A 19320-nucleotide genomic window follows, 5' to 3' on the forward strand; every position below is an offset into this window, starting at 1 on the left:
ACAGTCGTTAAGGACGTCATGAGTGCTGAAATAAGTCTAGATTACTTGTATGAATTACCTACTTATCTAGACAATCTTGCGAAGCCTATGCGAACTCCGGACTTCATGACAGTATGTTTCACAAGCACATAACACAAAGGAAGTGAATGAAATGATAAAGTTAGCGAAATGGAAGATAGAACAGGCAAAGTCAACTATGCTCATCATGATCCAAGATCTCCCATCTTATGGAACGGAGGTACTGAGCGACAGGAACAACATCACACGTACTCGCCAAAAGCGCGGTTTGTTCGACCTGGGTGGCGCAGTTCTTGGGAACATCTTTGGACTGGCTACAGAGGATGACCTTAAGGAAATAAACAACAAATTTAATAAAATAGCTCAGATACTAACATACCAAGATAAATTCATCACAGGACAGAACTCAGCAATGAAGACAATTGTGAAAAATCTGAAAAAGGCAGAAAACATAGCTCTCGAAGGTGTAGATAAAATAAATGAAATGGAAGGAAACATTACACTTTTCCAACACTTCTCCATCATCACAGAACATATTGAGACGATTCTACTACAATTAGACAACACTGGAGATCGTTTCAGGGCACTTATGCAAAGAATTTCGAATGCTGGTGATGGCAAGATTACAATTGACTTACTCCCAGTTCTGAGCTACGTCAGATAATTAGTCAAGGCATACATAAACATAAATTGAAGCCTTTGTTCCGCAGTAGGGAATTCATGCAATATTATCCATATTTAGAAGCAACACTAACACCAACATCAGTAGTAGTTCATGTACCATTCATAACTGAAGACCTGTTCACAGTATACCAAATACACCCCTTCCCCTATAAAAATAACAACACTTTGGTCATCATCAACATCAACACAGACACCGAACTCATCATGGTCTCCAAGAGACGGAACACTGTCACTTTCGCAAGTGAATCAATGATTGAACGAAAGTGCCGCACATCCTTACATGCTGTTCATCTTTGTCCTGCATACATTTTCACGTTTCAGCCTACTGATACAGTCCCTTGTGAAATGGCTATCATCAGAAATGACAATATTCATAATCATTGCAACTTCACTTTTGCTCCAGATAAACTTGTACGCCATCAACGCATCGGACACTCACAGTTTTTTTATTTCACTCATAACACATCAGTTTACATAGTCTGTCCAGATATACCACCATCTCATACTTCAGCCTCAGGATTATACATAGCACCAGACTACTGTGCGGTATTTACACCAGCCATGTCTACTTATTCCACCATCAATCACTACGCCATCCTCAATCATACACACAAACATTTCCACCCACTGCCTGATATGGACTTAAACATGAGCACAAGTATTAAGTTGACTTCACCTAAGTTTGAAACTATGCAGTTGATTAATGAAACAATGAAGCCCTGGGAAGATTTGAGTTTGAGTATGTTCAACCCATATTATGTGTATAGCCCAGCACCTACTGTCTTTATAATCTTCTGCATTGTATTTGCAGTACTGCTGTTCACAATGCACAGAATGCATGCAAGAATTGCAAATTTGGAGTCAGTATTTAGTGGGGGGAGAGTTAACATCCAAGTTAACCCCCCTGAATGAAGTGTACATATTTTGTATATAGTATTAATTATATATATATATATATATATATATATATATATATATATATATATATATATATACAAAGAAGAATGACCCATGATATAGAAGTATGGCATACCAGTACCATTATCTTTAAAATGAAATAATCATAACTCTTACCATAATCTTAATTTTAAACTATTTTTTTTCTTGCATGTATGCATTTCACTACAATAACCCATGTACATACTGTATTACAGTTAAATATTTTACCTTTAGTGCATTTATTCAAATATGTATACAACTTGTTTAAAATGTAATATTACTGGATCATTGCACTTTACTATGAATATTATATGTATAAAATATTATAATCAATATTATGTACTAACAGATCAGCATATGTCAGTGATGATTGCTGTCGGAGGACCTTCAGCGGCGTGGCCGAGCAATGTTATGAGTCCATATTATAATTACAAATCATAATAGATAGATAGATAAATAGATAGATAGACAGCTCCATGCGAGCCTGGGAAAGGGAAATGATCTTGCAAGTTAACTGAGGAAATGTTGACCATTACACAGGAAGTAGCAGAGTCAGGGGATGATGTAGGTAGTGTGTCAGCGAGATAGCAGGCGAACAAAGCCTAGTGACATACACACATACTCACACACAGGTTTCTGGAACTTTCCAACCACAGTGTAACACACGTGACACGACCCCTGTTTCACCAGAATTTAGGAAAGAGAGCTCAGAAGAAGGCTAGTATTTGAACAGTCTGGTATTGGAGAGAGTGAACAAGAAAGAGGGGCTCAACTAGACTTACTTATTATATTGTCTCTGTAAGACATACCCTGCTCAACTTAGATTTCTCTGAAGATAATAAATTAAGATCAACTCCTGTATTCATCTTTAATTCCTACTACAAGAAATCGAGAGTGACAACTAAACCACAAAACTTCTCTACAAGTAACTACAAAGTCTTTTATGACATTATTTCTAAGTCTTTCATGACATCATGATTGCATCCGAGAATGACTAAACCCGAGGATGTTATGGGACCAACATGGCGGATGGGGAGTTGGGTTTCTGGTTCTACGTGATATGGGGCCGATACAGGCGCGGCGCTTCCCCCAACTGGTGGCGGTTGAGGTAAAGACATTCCTCAGTGGTGTGAGTCGTGCTGGATTTGTGGTATTTGCATTTTGGACGACAGAAGCGGGAAGGCGTACGCTGTCTGGTTTGGGAGTGAGGACATCTGTATTTACGGTTACAACTGGATTCTCGATGTCCAGGATGACCATAGTGCCAGCAAAGAATCGAAGATTGTTTGTTCCGTCGGATGCTAGATTGATCACGACCTGCGGTAGGAGAACGATGCGTGGCAGGTCTGCCGGGTGTGGTGGGACGGGAGCGAGATTGGTCTGGGGTAGTGGAGGTGTGACAGACTGAGGAGGCCAAGGGTTGGGTGGTGCCCTGACGCTTGTAGTTCGAACCGGTTATTTCATGAATGGCTTTAGTGACCTGAATAATTTTATCTCCTGGATTGAAACCTATTTCTAAGGCTAGCTTTTGATGTTTAGGAGTAAGCCAGTGAAGGAATCTCAGGTAACCAATTAAGTCAGCAAAGTTGGTGAGTGAAATCACTGGAACACCATTTTTGTCATCTAACCATTTTGTGCCTACCAGTAATTGGAGCATCTCGCTACTAGTTGCTTTCATGGCGGTGGCAGCTTTGCGGAGCTTGGCATGTTGTGCTGGGACCCTCAAGTCCTCATCCATTTGGTGTAGGAGATTAATGAATCCCATGAGAGACGCGATATTTGAATGCTGGCAACAAAGGCTGATGAGTTCCGTACGAAAATCAGCAAAGGTATTAATGCTATCAAAATGTCCTGCACGGATCGCGGATCCGATGTCCGATTTGCCGTGGTGCAAGCAACCCATGAGGTAGGCTACTTTGAGCGATTCATCGGTGATCTGCCGATTGCGGATGTTGGTTTCGACTTCTCTGAGGAAATCATAGACAGACCAAGTTGGGTCCTGGCCGGTAAATTTGGGACGATTGGCATCGTCGAGATTGATAGACTGTGGAGGGGTGGCCATGGCGGTAGGAGAGGAGTGGGAGAGAGAGAAGGTAGCGGTAGTTAAGGGCGAGCAAGACAGGGTATGAAGTGAGGCAGGAAAGTGAACGATAGGGGAAGGAGTAGAGGAAGAAGAAGGGAGTGTAGAGGGAGGGGTAGAGGAGGAGGTATCTGGATTTATGAGTGTAGGATGGGTAGTAAGTGGTTCTGCGGGAAGTGAAACGGGAGTCTCAGGTACAGGGCGGTGGTACTCTTTGCCACGTCGTAAGTGAGTGATCGTGTTAGAGTCGGCAGATGGTGTATGATCAGGTGATGTGTCCGGGTCGAGAGGGCTGGTGTTAACCGGTTGATGTTGAAAGTATGACATTTAATGTGGCAATGGAAGATGAGATGAAGGATGAAGATGGATATGTAGGTGGAAATGTATAATATAAAGATGAGAGAATGTAATATATGAGTAGGTGTGAAAACGAATGAAGGTGAGGGGATGGAGGGTTTAAATAAAAGGCGAAGGATGAGATAGATAATAAATAATGTAGGTGAAGATGAAAACGGGGTAATGGAAATGAGATGGAATATTTACAAAATATCCAATCTGTAGAGAAAATCGAGGATAATCTCTATAGAAAGGTAAGGTATACTATAGTTACACAGCAGAGACGGGATTGACGAGATGTATGACGTGCAGGTGTGGCTGGGTGTAGCAGGGCTGGGGCGGGGCGGGGCGGGGCGGCGCTGGAGGGACAGCTGGTCGGAGATGAGAGTGGCTGGGGACGAGACTGGAGCGATATGTTGGATGAGTCTTCGAAGATGGGGAACTTCTCGCTGGTCTTAAGTCAAGACGGGAAGAGACGCTCCGATGAGTCACCAGCAGGGAGTGGCGGTCCTAGGAGGCTCACGTAATTCAGACCACATGTGAGGGCAGGGTGTGGCGGCGTCAGGGCCGGTGGTGGGGTGTGAGGGCAGATGTTGGTACAATGCAGGTGTAGAGCTGTTGAGTTGCAAATGCAGAGAATGGCGGTGGGCAGACAGTGATAAGTGGCACCATGGGGACAGGATTTATGATGAGTTCGGAACAGGTGCCGGGAACATGTGAAACAGGTGCGTAGTTCGGCGACGGTGACACTTGCGGTCAGGAACAAGATGTGTGGGTGGGGCTGTGTGAGAGGTGAGCACTGGTGAGAGAAAGTGTACACCCGGAAGCACAGCCGGTTATTACACCACGAGAGGCACTGAGGAGGGGTGAGGCTGTGAGATGCGAGACGTCGTGTATCTGTTCCTGTTACTAAATAGTGTAGGAGGTGGTCAGAATCTGATGGTCCAAAACACCGCTGCTACGAAATGTAGCTTGCAATACTTTGGTGATAGAAACTCCGTGTACAAACAGCTAGTTAAGGAGTTTATTACGAGCTCACAACAAAATAGTCTGCCCTTCTTGAGTGTCTGCCCTGAACTGACGCAGTAGCGCCGTCTTCCCAGGCTTGGGACTCTGGGAAAGCGTGCTAGGTCAGCAAGTTTAGTGGGGGCATGTATGCATTGGGGGGGGTACATATATACATCGGGGGTAGGCATATTGTAGGGGGGGTACAGTATTATTATTAGTATTAGTACCGGTATTAGTATGAATATTAGTATTAGTATTAATATTAGTATTTGCAATAATATTCGGATTAGTAATAATATTAGTACTTGTAATAATAATAGTTTTAGCAATAATAATAGTTTTAGTAATAATATTAGTATTAGTACCAATAGTATTAGTAGTATTAGCACCAGTATTAGTATTTTTAGTATTAGTATTAGTTTTAGTATTATTAGTATTAGTATTAGTATTAGTATGATTAGTATTAGTATTGATATTAATATTAGTATTATTGGTATTAGTATTAGCACTGTATTAGTGTTAGTAGTTTTAGTGTTATTAGTATTAGTATTAGTATTAATGATAGTATTATTAGTATTAGTTTTAGTAATATTAGTATTATTGTTATTGCTTCACTGTTATCACATTATTAGTACTTTATTTTTAAGAGTTTAAATTCAAGAGTTTATTTTATTATTTTATTATTGCTCTTGCTCATGCTCTTGATGTTCTTGTTCTTGTTGTTATTGTTGTCGTCGTCGTCGTCGTTGTCGTTATTATTATTATCATTATTATTATTATTATTAGTAGTAGTAGTAGTAGTAGTATCATTTTAAATATTATTATTATTTTTAATATTACTCCTCCTTCCTGCCATCCCCGTTGGTCAGATGGAAGAAAGGCTGAAACTAGTTCCCCTCATATTTTTGCCCAGACACAGCTTATTCCTTCCCCTCTCTCTTTTCTCCCCGTCCATTTACTTCACTCCTCTCACATCCAATCCCTCTAGCTCCTCCCCCTTTCCGCCCCCCCTCCTCCTCTCTCCCTCTGTGCACGCCATTCCTCTCCCGTCATTTTTTTTTTTCTTACTCATCCTCTTTCCGACCCTTTGATATCCCCTCAGCTCTCCCTTTTTCTCTCCTGGTTTTCAGTTTGCTTTCCAACTCTCCTTCTCTTTTCTTTTTCTTTTTTTGTCTCTCTCCTGTTTTTCTTCCTTTCTTTATGGTGGTACCACCAGCACAATCATCACTACCATTGTCGCCACTATCACTGCTGCATCCATCATCACCACTATCACCACCCAAAGCTACACCACCACCAACACCACCAAATGCTACACCACCACCATCACCACCCAAAGCTACACCACCACCAACACCACCAAATGATACACCACCACCATCACCACCAAACGCTACACCACCACCAACACCACCAAACGCTACACCACCACCAACACCACCAAACGCTACACCACCACCAACACCACCAAATGCTACACCACCACCATCACCACCAAACGCTACACCACCACCAACACCACCAAACGCTACACCACCACCAACACCACCAAACGCTACACCACCACCAACACCACCAAATGTTACACCACCACCAACACCACCAAATGTTACACCACCACCAACACCACCAAACGCTACAACACTACCATCTCCATCAAACGCTGCACCACTACTATCACAGTGTATAGACTCAAGCAGTGTGCTCATCTCTGGACCAAAATAAGGTCGGTTTCGCGCAGGTCATCTATGATTGGTGGCCTTGACCCGTGACGTCAGCTGGGTCGCTGGCTCGCTCACAGGAGCAGGACAACAGTGTGTTTTTACCAGCCATTTGTGACGCGTAGCCTGCTTTATTTTATACATTTCATCAACTTCAAAAACTTTTCACGATGTGCAGTGTGTTTGGGTGTTCAGGGAAGACATCTGATGGCAAGTTTCTGAGACGCTTTCGCATGCCAAATGATAAAATCAACAGGCAAAAGTGGATACATTTGTGTGGACGGAAGGACAAGGTTTCTCCCACTGGCCGTGTCTGTGAAAGGCATTTCAGCTCGCAACAGTATGCAAAAGATCTGCAAAGCAAGTTGCTGGGGACACCACCACCAATCAGAAAAAGACTGCTAAAGTCTGGAGTAGTCCCTGATCAAAATCTGCCTAATAAACAAGGTATGCAGTGAGTGAATAGTTTTATGGTGAAAAATAACTGACTACAGTAAGATTAATAATTGTTAGGGGATTTATGTTCAAGTATGAGCATCAAATGTTCATGTAAGATGCTTAAAGGATTTTCTTGTCCCTACGCAATGCATTATCACCAAGAACCCAAGGGGTGTGTGTAACAAGCTAAATAAATGAATGTGGACCCAGTCATGACAAACGTACCTCTAGGGCTTTATCAGTGCACCATAACTATATTTTCATTTAACATACAATTATTTATACAATTTCCATGATGAAATGGTGATAGGTTCATTGTAATATGAGTAAGTGGTTAGGTATAACGAAACAGTTTGTGAATGCAACGAAATATTAATGCTACAGACCTATATATTTAACAATAATTCTTGTAATAACTTTAAATTAATTGACACCCGTGTAAATACCGACGGAAAAAAAAGGAATGTTAGAAAATTAGAGAGAGAGAGAGAGAGAGAGAGAGAGAGAGAGAGAGAGAGAGAGAGAGAGAGAGAGAGAGAGAGTATTCCCCTGAGACAAGCATGGTAAATACCCGCAGGTAAAACAGATGCAGCCTCTCTCTCTCTCTCTCTCTCTCTCTCTCTCTCTCTCTCTCTCACGCATGCATGCAAACATAGCTTTACACACACACACACACACACACACACACACACACACAAGATATGGAGACAGGACAACACGAGCTAAGCTCAATACCTGTATACTACAAATTGCTAAATACATACCGTACACACACACACACACACACACACACACACACACACACATATATATATATATATATATATATATATATATATATATATATATATATATATATATATATATATATATATAGCTAGAACTATAAGAGAGTGGGAGGAGGCGGAATGTCACCTGAGACCGTGAGACAGAATCAGTTTCCAGGTGACGTAGACACTAAGAAAAGTAGGAGGAGCCATATTCTGGGGGCGGAGGAAGCTGCGTATGAGCACACTGTTTGAGTCTCTACACTGTGACTACTATCATCACCAAGCACAACAATACTACAATCACTATTTCTCCCTTTGTTGGCAATTCGAGCAGGCAGGAGTATTAGGTTAGAGGGCGGAGCAGGTGAGGCGCTGAGACACCGGATTTGGCATTAACGTCATTTATGCTGTGCCAGAACTAATTACTCGCCTCGTTTAGACACTGCTGCCTGAACCATACATGAGGATCAGATTTATTTTCTAGCAGTCTAGAGGCCCGGCCGCATATTTCCGTTCTGTATAGGTATTCGTCTCGATACCACAGCCAGCCACCTCAGCCGTGCAGCCCTAGTGGTATAATTTAGGTTTGGTTAAGTGAGGTTAGATAAGCTTCCAACTGGTAATTTTGCCTGGGAAACACATTGAGCATATTTTCGATAAAAACCTATGGTTAACCTCTTCGCGCCCCGTGTCCCCAATATGGGACTGTAGTGGGCGTTTTCAGAATTTAATAAAGAAGGGAACCCCAGCGTAGGGACCTATGAGCTTCGCGACTATGAGCCGACAGGCGGAGGGCGGTACGCCTAGCACCCTTCCAGCAAAAATCCCTCGCACAGCAACTCTGGGAACTAAGGGGTTAATTTTGAAACGACCGGGCAAGCGTTGTTCCTGGCTGAGGGTTCCTGGTGGTGAGACGAGCACGCAAACAGAACGGAAATATGCAGCCGGGCCACTGACCCAAGAATAAACACCCAGGTTCCTATCACTTGCCCTCGTTGCGTAAAATCGTCTGACGTTAGCTGGAACAGAATAATGGAGTTGATCTAAACACGAAAGGCTTAACAAATACATCCTCTCTTGATCTGATTATCGATTATTCTACAAACAATTATATTTAGAACAGGAAATAGGAAGGCAGTAGGAAAAGTTTATCCTCAACGGGAATGAATCGTCAGGTGATAGTATGAATAATAAAAGACATGTTCTTGGACAGGAGGAGTTATTTTTTTGTAGATAGCCTTCATAGCTTTCCCAGGTATAGTTACGATGGCCTGGACGATTTCGGTGTAAGCCAGTGGTTTCCAATCATTTCTAATTCTGCTCCCCCCCCCCCTGACTGAATGACACGTTCCCTGCGCCCCCCTTCCTCAATTACTGTATTTTACTGGCATAGTTGGCACATGTCAAGAAAGATCATAGATTCTTAATCTTTGAAACTGTTTACATATTCACATAACTAGATTTCTTATTCATATCTGAAATATTTTCTCCATATCTAGAAATTACTGTATTCCATCATAATTCATAGTTTTCAATTATAATTACCCTCTTTATCAAGCCTTCGCTTCCTCCCAAGCAGCCCTTTGTGTCCCCCTAGGGGGACGCGCCCCACAGGTTGGAAACCACTTGTGTAAGCCTAACTGAGAGGGAAGATAACCAAACACTGCCAAAAAATGCCACACGCACTCGTTGCTTTATTTGTTCCAACTGTATCTTAGTTACTAACAAGGAAAACATCCAGAGAATCCCCCAAACTACAACATGAACTCATCATATTAATCAAGGTATGTATTTATGTTTCATGACTGTATTAACCTTTATGTATTTGTACTGGGCAGTTATCTTTCGAGGTAGCAACTAAGCAACTTAAATTCTTTCAGTTTTACTGATAGACACAGACGAATTGTTGGTCAAGTGGTTAGAAATTGGCTTGTGGTTTGAAAGGACGTGTGTCTCGTCGCAGGCTGACACTGGCGAAATGTATCAGTGGGTTAGAAAAGTGACTTGGTTTGAAAGGACGCGTGTTTCGTCACAGGCTGGGGAAGAGAACAGTTTAATTATCTGTATTTGAATTTCGCTAATACTGTACATTCCTGAACGATCCACGATACCCAAACCTATCCACGGTTGCTAACACGATTGCGCTAGACCTGTGTGAAACAGCCTTTTTATGCATTAAGTTCAACGGTGGGCATTGGTTAAAATGTGACGTGCGGAAGTGTGTGTGACACGAATGGCAATCAACTACCACCGCTTTCTCAAATAGTTGCATCTACTATCTAATAATTACGAAAAATTCATTGCAGTCGTCATTTAGACTTAAGCTAACAACCTAAACGATCCAAACAAAACTTAGTTTAGCTTAGCTTAGCCTAATCTAGCTTAACCTAACCTAATCTGATCGAACTGAGCCTGCCCTGATAACCTGTCTTAAGTAACCTAACTGAAAGCAGCCTGTCATACTTTGTCTTAACCTTATCTAACCTTACTTAAACTGATATGACTTGATCTGATAGATCATGACCTTACCAAGTATAATCTAGTGCAGTTACTTGCATTAATTCCGTGTTAATATAGATTTTCATATTTATCACCCGGCATTAGAAGGCGGAGCGACAATGTTTTTGCCTGCCTTTGTGTGTGTGTGTGTGTGTGTGTGTGTGTGTGTGTGTGTGTGTGTGTGTGTGTCCCCATTATATTTCATGAACGGGCTACCTCCATGGCAATCACCACCACGAACACATCCACCATCACAGTCACCACCATTAACACTACCACCACCACAGTCATCACCACAAATACTACCACCACCTCTATCACCACTACTAGTACTACCATCACATTGTCACCACCGCTAATACTACCACCACCACTACCACCACCACTAATATTACGACCACCACAGTCGCCACCATTAAATACTAACAACCACCACGGTCACCACCACTAATACTACCACCACCACAGTCACCACCACTAATACTATCACCACCATTAATACCACCACCACCACCACAGTCACCACTATTAATACTACCACCACCACAGTCACCACCATTAATACTATCACCACCAGTCACCACCGCTAATTCTACCATCACCACAGTCATCAATATTAATACTACCACCACCACAGTCACCACCACTGATACTATCACCACCATTAATACCACCACCACAGTCACCACTGTTAATACTACCACCGCCACATTCACCACCACCAATACTACCTCCACCACATTCACCACCACTAAAATTACCACCACCACAGTCACCACCACTAAAATTACCACCAACACTAACTGCTAGGTACAAAGAAAATCATGTTTTTTCGTCCTTTCTTTCATTACCATGTCTATTATTTCTTCTAGTATTATGCCTCTCGTTTTACTGTATTTTTGCTACCATCAGGTATCTTTACGAAAACTTTTCAAACGTGATGAGGTAGATACAGCCTTCCATAACTGCTGTACCATGAGCGTTCATTCATAACAGGAATACACGCATCCCTCCGAGTCACTAACATATAACACAATATGTCAGTGTACTTAAAGGATTACGAATATATTATTTCTCATCGTATACTCGTATGGTTTAGCGAGAATCATAAGCTAAAACAATAGTTCCTGAGATACTTCTCTTACAGTGATATTATTTTTCTGCTTGTTTTATTTTACTGATAAATATTCAGCTGTCTCTCGGATAATCACTACACAATTCTGCCTGCATATCTTTCAGCAAAATTTGTCCTAGATTCCTTCATAATTGCGGTAGATACACAGAGTCCTAAAGCACTCTCCTCCCCCCCCCATCTCTCTCTCTCTCTCTCTCACACACACACACACACACATACACACAGAATTTGCCTTATTCCCTGTGCCTGCGTTATGGACCTCTTTAAAAATACATCACCTTTTCATACTACATACTGGCTGGTGATGCGTGTACCTTAGACAAGGTAGTGACAGACTATCATATTCGCCAAGTAGGTTAAAACTGAGTTTAAAATCCTCCTATGGTTGCATTAACTTGAATAAATAAAAATGACTCAATATTTAATTTTAGTTGGCCTGAGGAATTTCACCGGGACGCCCAAAGCTTTCTCAGTCTCGTCGACACTCGTATTTGACTCGCATAAATACGAAATTATTTTAATTAGCTGAAGCTGAGTGGCAGCAGCTTGAAAGTGTTAATACTTTCTCTCATTACGATACACATCTGACAAATTACACAACATGAATACTCCTTCTCGTGAGTAAGCCTCTCCCACCACATGAGAAGAATAAGTTACTCAGCAAAAGGGAGGGAGGAAAGGTGGAAGACATACATGAAACAATGAGGGAAGTGAGAGAAATGACAGATAAGTGAAATAATTATATATGACAAGGATACGGACAGAAGGAAAAAATTACTCCTACTGGACTTCTAATTTATGAGCGGAAAGTAGCATAATATCTATGTTAAAGTAAACTGTAAATATTGTTAGAGAGAGAGAGAGAGAGAAATACTGTCAACGAGTATAGCTGAATATTGGACGAAAGGGAGAATGAGAAAGGGAAATAGGGAGGAAGGAGAGCGAATAATGTTACTGTATGTCTGAAAAGGGAAGCGACCCTTGTAGAGCTACAGAAGAGGAAGAGAGACAGAGTGGGGAAGTGTGTGGTGAAACATGCAGAGTGGTGTAATGAGAGAGAGATGGTGATGGACGATACCCGATTTTTTCTGCAATCGATTATTTCGATTACTTTTACCTTAAAATAGATATTATATGGTATATTGGTAAAGTACAGTATAAGGTAAAATGTTATGGCTTCATTGTAGCCCCTCTCTCTCTCTCTCTCTCTCTCTCTGAAAGTATTAAGTTAAAGAAAAAGATCCGGGAAAAGTGAAAATATTTTTAATACCTGAAAATTTAATTAACCAGTTTTCAGATCTGCTGAGCCACCCGCCACACAGTCACACGACTCACACACTGCCACGCAACTGACAGCTGTGCAGTGCCAACCCGCCACAGTCTGCACAGCACACAGTAGTACACAGAAACTGCACGTACAAGATTGTTATTAGATATGTCTTCTCCAATGTCTGAGGCCCCGACTTTTTATTCTGCTCGTACATACATACACGCTATTAAATCTCAGCTACCTCATTTTTTCATAATCTTTTTGAATTAATGCGTTTAGTATAAAACAGATTAATATGTATTGAGTAAAATCCATTGAATTACACGTGTCTATGAAATATATTTGCTGTGTAATTTATGCTGTGAGTAATCGTCTGGTAATCGATTACTGGGAACTATAATCGATTAGTTTAAAAATTTACCTTGTAATCGATGTAATCGATTACAATAATCGACTACGCCCACCACTAGAGAGAGAGAGAGAGAGAGAGAGAGAGAGAGAGAGCAATGAGGAAGACATAAGTGTATACGGAGGGATAAGAAAGTTTTAAAGAAAGAGCGAGGGAGATGTTTAAGTACTTTGTCTAGATATCTATCTACAGCCAGACGCCAAAATCCCGTAATTGGTGGTCGACTGTCTCTGAGTTAGTTGTTTTACTGGGAGGATCACTAGTCCTCCGCCAACCCACCTGTTGACACGTAAGGAACACATATGAGTTGGTTATATGGTTACCACCCAGAGTCGTCACTGGTTTCCTGGCTTACAGAAAACCATTAAGCTTGTCAATGTAAAACCAGCGGTAAAGGAATGAAGAGTAAAGAAAAGTGACCGGAAAGATGAGAGAAAGAGGAAAAGAAGAGGATAGACACAGAAAAAGAATGATAAAGGTGAAGGGAAAAGTAGGCTGCATTACATTAAGTGAGCGGATGATGGTCGCGGTGCAATAAATTCGGACCTAAGCTTACGATGACCAACTGGGTAATGGATTCTCGAAGAGCGACCTGTTTCTCCTGGAGTGAAAATAGCAAGAGACGTATAAAGATTAACGACGAAAGTACTGAAAAAGAAAAGGCCATGGTAGATAGAGGCAAAGGCAAAAGGAAACTTGTGTCCCAATGCTCATCTGAACGTGAACCTACAGTTAGTTATAATGCTTTAGGGTTATTATTATTTTCATAAATGAATTAACTCTGGGGGATGAAGTGCGTGAAAGGGTACAGCAGGGAAGGAAGGTTGTTGGTTCACTGAAAGCAGTAATGAGAAATAGGAACGTGAGTATGGAAGTTAAGAAGTCACTGCATGATAGTATTGTGATCCCTACCCTGACGTATGGAAGCGAGGCGTGGACCTTGCTAGAGGGGAACAAGGCAAGAGTGAGAGCAGTGGAAATGAGTTATCTGAGGGGAGCATGTGGAGTGACATGGAGGAACAGGTTGACGAATGAAGAAGTGAAGAAACGTTGTGGAGTGGATGTGGATGTGGTTGAGAAGAATGGGAGAAATACACTGAGGTGGTTTGGACATGTGAAGAAAATGGAGAATGAGAGACTGACTAAGAGGGTGTATGTAGGTGAGGTGGAGGGAGGGAGAGAGAAGGGTAGACCGATGATGAGGTGAAGGGATGGAGTTGAGAGGTATATGAGGGAGGGGGGTAAGTTGGGTCAATTGGTGGGTGACAGAGCATCTTGGAGGCGTTTTGTCTGCGGCCACCCTTTGCGGGATTAGGGTGTCGGGCTATAGACAGATAGATAGAATTAATATGAAGCATATTAGCATGTTCCTTGTGTATGATCGATCTAAGTTTCGTTTTTGTATAAAACTATGGCCATTAGAAATGCAGTAAGACCGGCCTACAGGCAGTAGGTACAGATAAAACCAAGTGAAATTTTGTTTTACACTCTGCTGCAACTTTCACGTTCTATATCCCACTAGTAAGTTTAGTTGATAAGTTACTTTTGTATTAGGGTACGGTTACCATAGTAATCATTATTTTTATCATATGTTCCATTAATAAATTAGATGGATGAGTAAGCACTAGTTACCAACCTCAAAAATTCTATAAAATTAAAGATAAGGTATGGTACGAGTATTGCACTTCTCATTATTTTTTTCTTGCCAGCTTCCATTACTGACCAAACCTACTGTAGAATTGATAGTGAGTTGACGTTCGTTCGTTCGTTTGAAGATTTCCTGCACCTATGGTCATTCCCTTGCTGGCTTTACACAGAGGCTCACTGTTGACACGGGCTATGGGTCCTGCCCGCAATGTTTATGTAGAAAGTGATGTGGGGAAGGTAAGAAGGTTCTGTATAGAGAAGGGATTAAAAAAGTCTTTATCTAACCAGTACAGTTTGAAAACGTCTCCTCAAATAAAATCGTTTGGAAGAAGGAAGAATATTCAGTACAAGACGCCACCCACACATATAATACTTTCTTTCACCCCTACGAGCCGGGGGTGGATCAACCTATCCACGCCCCAGAACCGGGCTATTTTTTTGAATTTCGATTATCCTCAAAATATTTTTTTCCACCACAAATCAATCACAAATGACAAAAAACATAAAAAACGCATTCTTACTCCCTGTTGCCGGCTTTCAAGGCCACACTCTCCCTATGCGGGCCTCCCAACACCCTCCACCACGCTTCTCTCCTCATGGCTGGGCCACCCTCCCATCCCTCCCCCACCCCCACCCTCGCCCCATACCACCGACAGCCAGCATCACCCCGCACACCAGACAGGCCGTGACAATACTTCGAGTCAATCTGGTGTGCTAGGAAGTTCAAACATGCCCACGAAAAATGAAAACGTCAAATGACATGAACCATTGTCTATCAACTGCACATCATATGATGTGAACGGGAGCCTGGGGGTTAAACATGCAGCCATAACATCAGCACTGAAAAGACTTATGGGACGAACCCATAGGGATAGTTGCTTCCTTGCGGTCGATGGGTCCACTTGGCCAGGCGGACTGAGGTTAAGCAACAACAAATACATCCTTTCTCTTAATATCAGTAGTTGATTCAGGCTGTCCAGCTTTAAAACACTGACATGTCACAGTGTTTTTTAATTTGTGTTTGAGAACTTGGTTAAATAGGGATCGTACTTAATTCTGGATAATACGGTAATTGTGACTCAGTACTAATAATTTATCATGCTGTTTGTCTTCATTGACTCTTTGACAGAACATTTCTGTTCTTTGTCCCAGCAACATAATTGCTGAGCTAATATATTGTCTGTCATAGTTTTAAATTATATTATTGTATGTTTTACATTTACATCCAGGGAGTAGTAAAATGAGGTAGAAATACACAATGAACAACAGGTATGAAGATGCTCTAATAAAAGTGTGAAGTATACAGTGACATCAAACAGTATTAACACAACATCAGAAGACGATGAAGCTAAAAACTAGGGCTCGGAAAGAGATGAACAGGAGAATATGCTGATGGGATCAAGAATGTTGAAAGAAAATCAATTGGAAATATAGAGCAGCATTTAAACTTACGATAAATGGGAATAGGAATTGGAAACTACAGTTTAATGTACACCAGTGTCTGTATTTTTTCATCTGAGAAAGATGCAACATAGTGCAGCTCAATAAGTTAGACTTCAAGAAGAAAGATAGGGCAAAACCTAAGATAGACATTTAGATCATTCATTCGCTTTTGACTACTAGGAATGTGAATGAAGCAGATAAAAAAAAATCATTAAACTGTGCTTCCTTAACCAGGATACAGAGCGAAATAAATGTCCAGTTACTCTTACAATAGGCCAAGAAAATAATGTTTGGGAAGGAGAGAATCATTAATACAAATTGTGGAACATGATACCCCTTTATATATATATATATATATATATATATATATATATATATATAAATTGGTTTTACGCCAGGTATCCTCGAAGGGCTAAGGCGTTGCCCCTGGGTAGAGGACTCTTGGACTGAAGCGTGTAGCATTTTATGACCATATGCCCTTCCTGATGTCTACCAATGACCCTTGGGTGGATTCGATCCTCCGACCCTTTGGTCAGAGCGGAAAGCCCTAACCCACTGAGCCACGGCTGCTACATAATATATATATATATATATATATATATATATATATATATATATATATATATATATATATATATATATATATATATATATATATATATATATATATGGAGTATCAACATCAGGAACACCTTTAATGGTGACATTTCGCAATTTCTCATTGCACAATCAGACCTAAAAATAATAATGTATTTTAGCTATGGTAAAAATATTTATGTCTTTGATCAAACTTTGCATTGAAAAAACAAAAAAAATATTCTAAGACAAATGGATATCCTACCTTAGTCATGAACAAGTGGGAAAAAAAAAAAATATTCATAAACTAAAATTATCAATCCAGTTGAGTGAAAGCAAAAACATTCAAGCAAATTTTCAAGGTAAGAATACATTCAATCCTTTAAAAACAAGCAGCTGAACAGAACTATTGTCACCGATAGCAGGTTTGTAGAAGTGTGTATAAAATGTCTCCATGATGGGGAGGTCAGAGCTGTACTGGCTTCTAGCCCACCGCATGCGAGCTATTTTTAGCCCTATGGGTCGCCCCAGTGCCAGCCATTTCTCGACATTTATTTTGGCTAAAATGATATATTTTGATATGGAAACAACGAATTTCAGCACTAAAATGCTTACCGAGGCTTAGAAATGGGTTTTGTTGAGTCCTGCATACTCATATACAGGTATAGCTGCTCTCTCACGCACACCACGTTGGTGAGAGAAAGCCGTTTTCTATGAAAGGTTTACTAAGGTATTTATGCTGGGAAGGTATAGCAATGTTCAGTACACTTTTCTGATTAATTATTGCTTCAACATCTATCACAATTTGCATGTCTTTCCCACTGTGAATGCATTATCTTACATTTACTTGAAGATAGGTACAACTGGACTTCATTACATACAGTCCTGGCACTTACAAGAAGGTATTTACAACCTGACTTTACTGTACAGTCCTTGCACTTACAAGAAAATATTTACAACTTACACTTACACAAGAATATTTACAAAATGCCTTCACAATGTACAGCACTGGGTGAGGCACACAGGCAGAGTGAGGTAGAGCGAGCATGAAGGGGGAAGCAAGTGAGTGTATGGCCTTGACAGCCTGAGGAATGGTAGAGGAACAGTTACCATACTTGTCTGCCAATTTTTACCCGCAAATCTTGAAAAATGCGGTCACAGTGATTTTTTTTATTTTAAACCGTTTTAAAACGGCACTGGCACTGGCTACGGCATTATATCAGACCGTTTTAAAATGGCACTGGCACGCAGCGGGCTAGCAAGGACTGTGAAGGAAGTTCACTTGACAGGATGATCGTGTGTGTGTGAGTGTTGCCTGATGGCAATAAAGGATGGTTTAGTGATTAGTCTACCTGTTTGAGCTGATGTACCTAAGTGTTCGTGTATTCGTGTTTTTAGATGTCTCTCAGTCTTTTTGGTATATGACGCCGGGCAACTATCGAACATCTATCTATAAACAACAGAGGACTAGGTGTGTGTAGAGTATATATATATATATATATATATATAGATATACGGTATATAATATGTAAAATGTAAAAAGTTTTACATGGCGACAGAGGGCAGTGAATATTAAGATAAACTGAATAGTGTCTGTTGGTTCAAACAAACATATAAATTATACTGTCCTAATTGGACAGTGACCAAAATAATTATTTGTTGTACCACCATGATAAGTAATGCCACGTTGGTTCTTTAAGTATCTTTTTTTTTTTCTTTTACATATTGTCACGTTACCAATCTTTATATAACACGATTACTCTTAATGTTACTGATTCTTATTATTGGGTTCAGTGACAATGAATAGATACCATAAATAGTCTTTTTATTTTTCTATCTGTCTAAGTTACACGAGAGGATATAATCAGAAAGTTACTTCATAAAACATTAAGTTGCGCAGTATTAGGTTACAGTCAACTTCGTAAAACTTACAACAAAATGACTAGGACGCCCATTATGTGGTATGATGAGGGAGAATAACACTATGTCAGGGGTGAGCTGCGTCAAGTTACCAGCTGTTTGGTCACTGTCACACATTAGCAAGTGCCAGATGGACGCTGTGGTCTGGCAATGGCGCTTCACAGCCGCTGCCAAGTGTCTAGTAGGATCATTTTCAGAGCAACACCAGCTTCAAACCAGCGAGGTGACTGTAAGGGGAATTTTAACAAAGTTGAGAAAGAAAATGTTTTGTTGTATGATCATTTCCTGCATTCTATTAGTTCTTTCTAGAAGCTTTCATCTTCTTTTGAGAAACCTGACCAGATTCATAGCACTCAATCTACACCACCCATTTTTTTGGAGGCAATACCTTCATCTTACACCACTACCTACAACCATCCAAGTTAGT

This window comes from Coenobita brevimanus, chromosome 88 (genome assembly GCF_032717465.1).
Source record: "Coenobita brevimanus isolate Jiangsu-jjx chromosome 88, ASM3271746v2, whole genome shotgun sequence".
Lineage (NCBI taxonomy): Eukaryota > Metazoa > Arthropoda > Malacostraca > Decapoda > Coenobitidae > Coenobita > Coenobita brevimanus.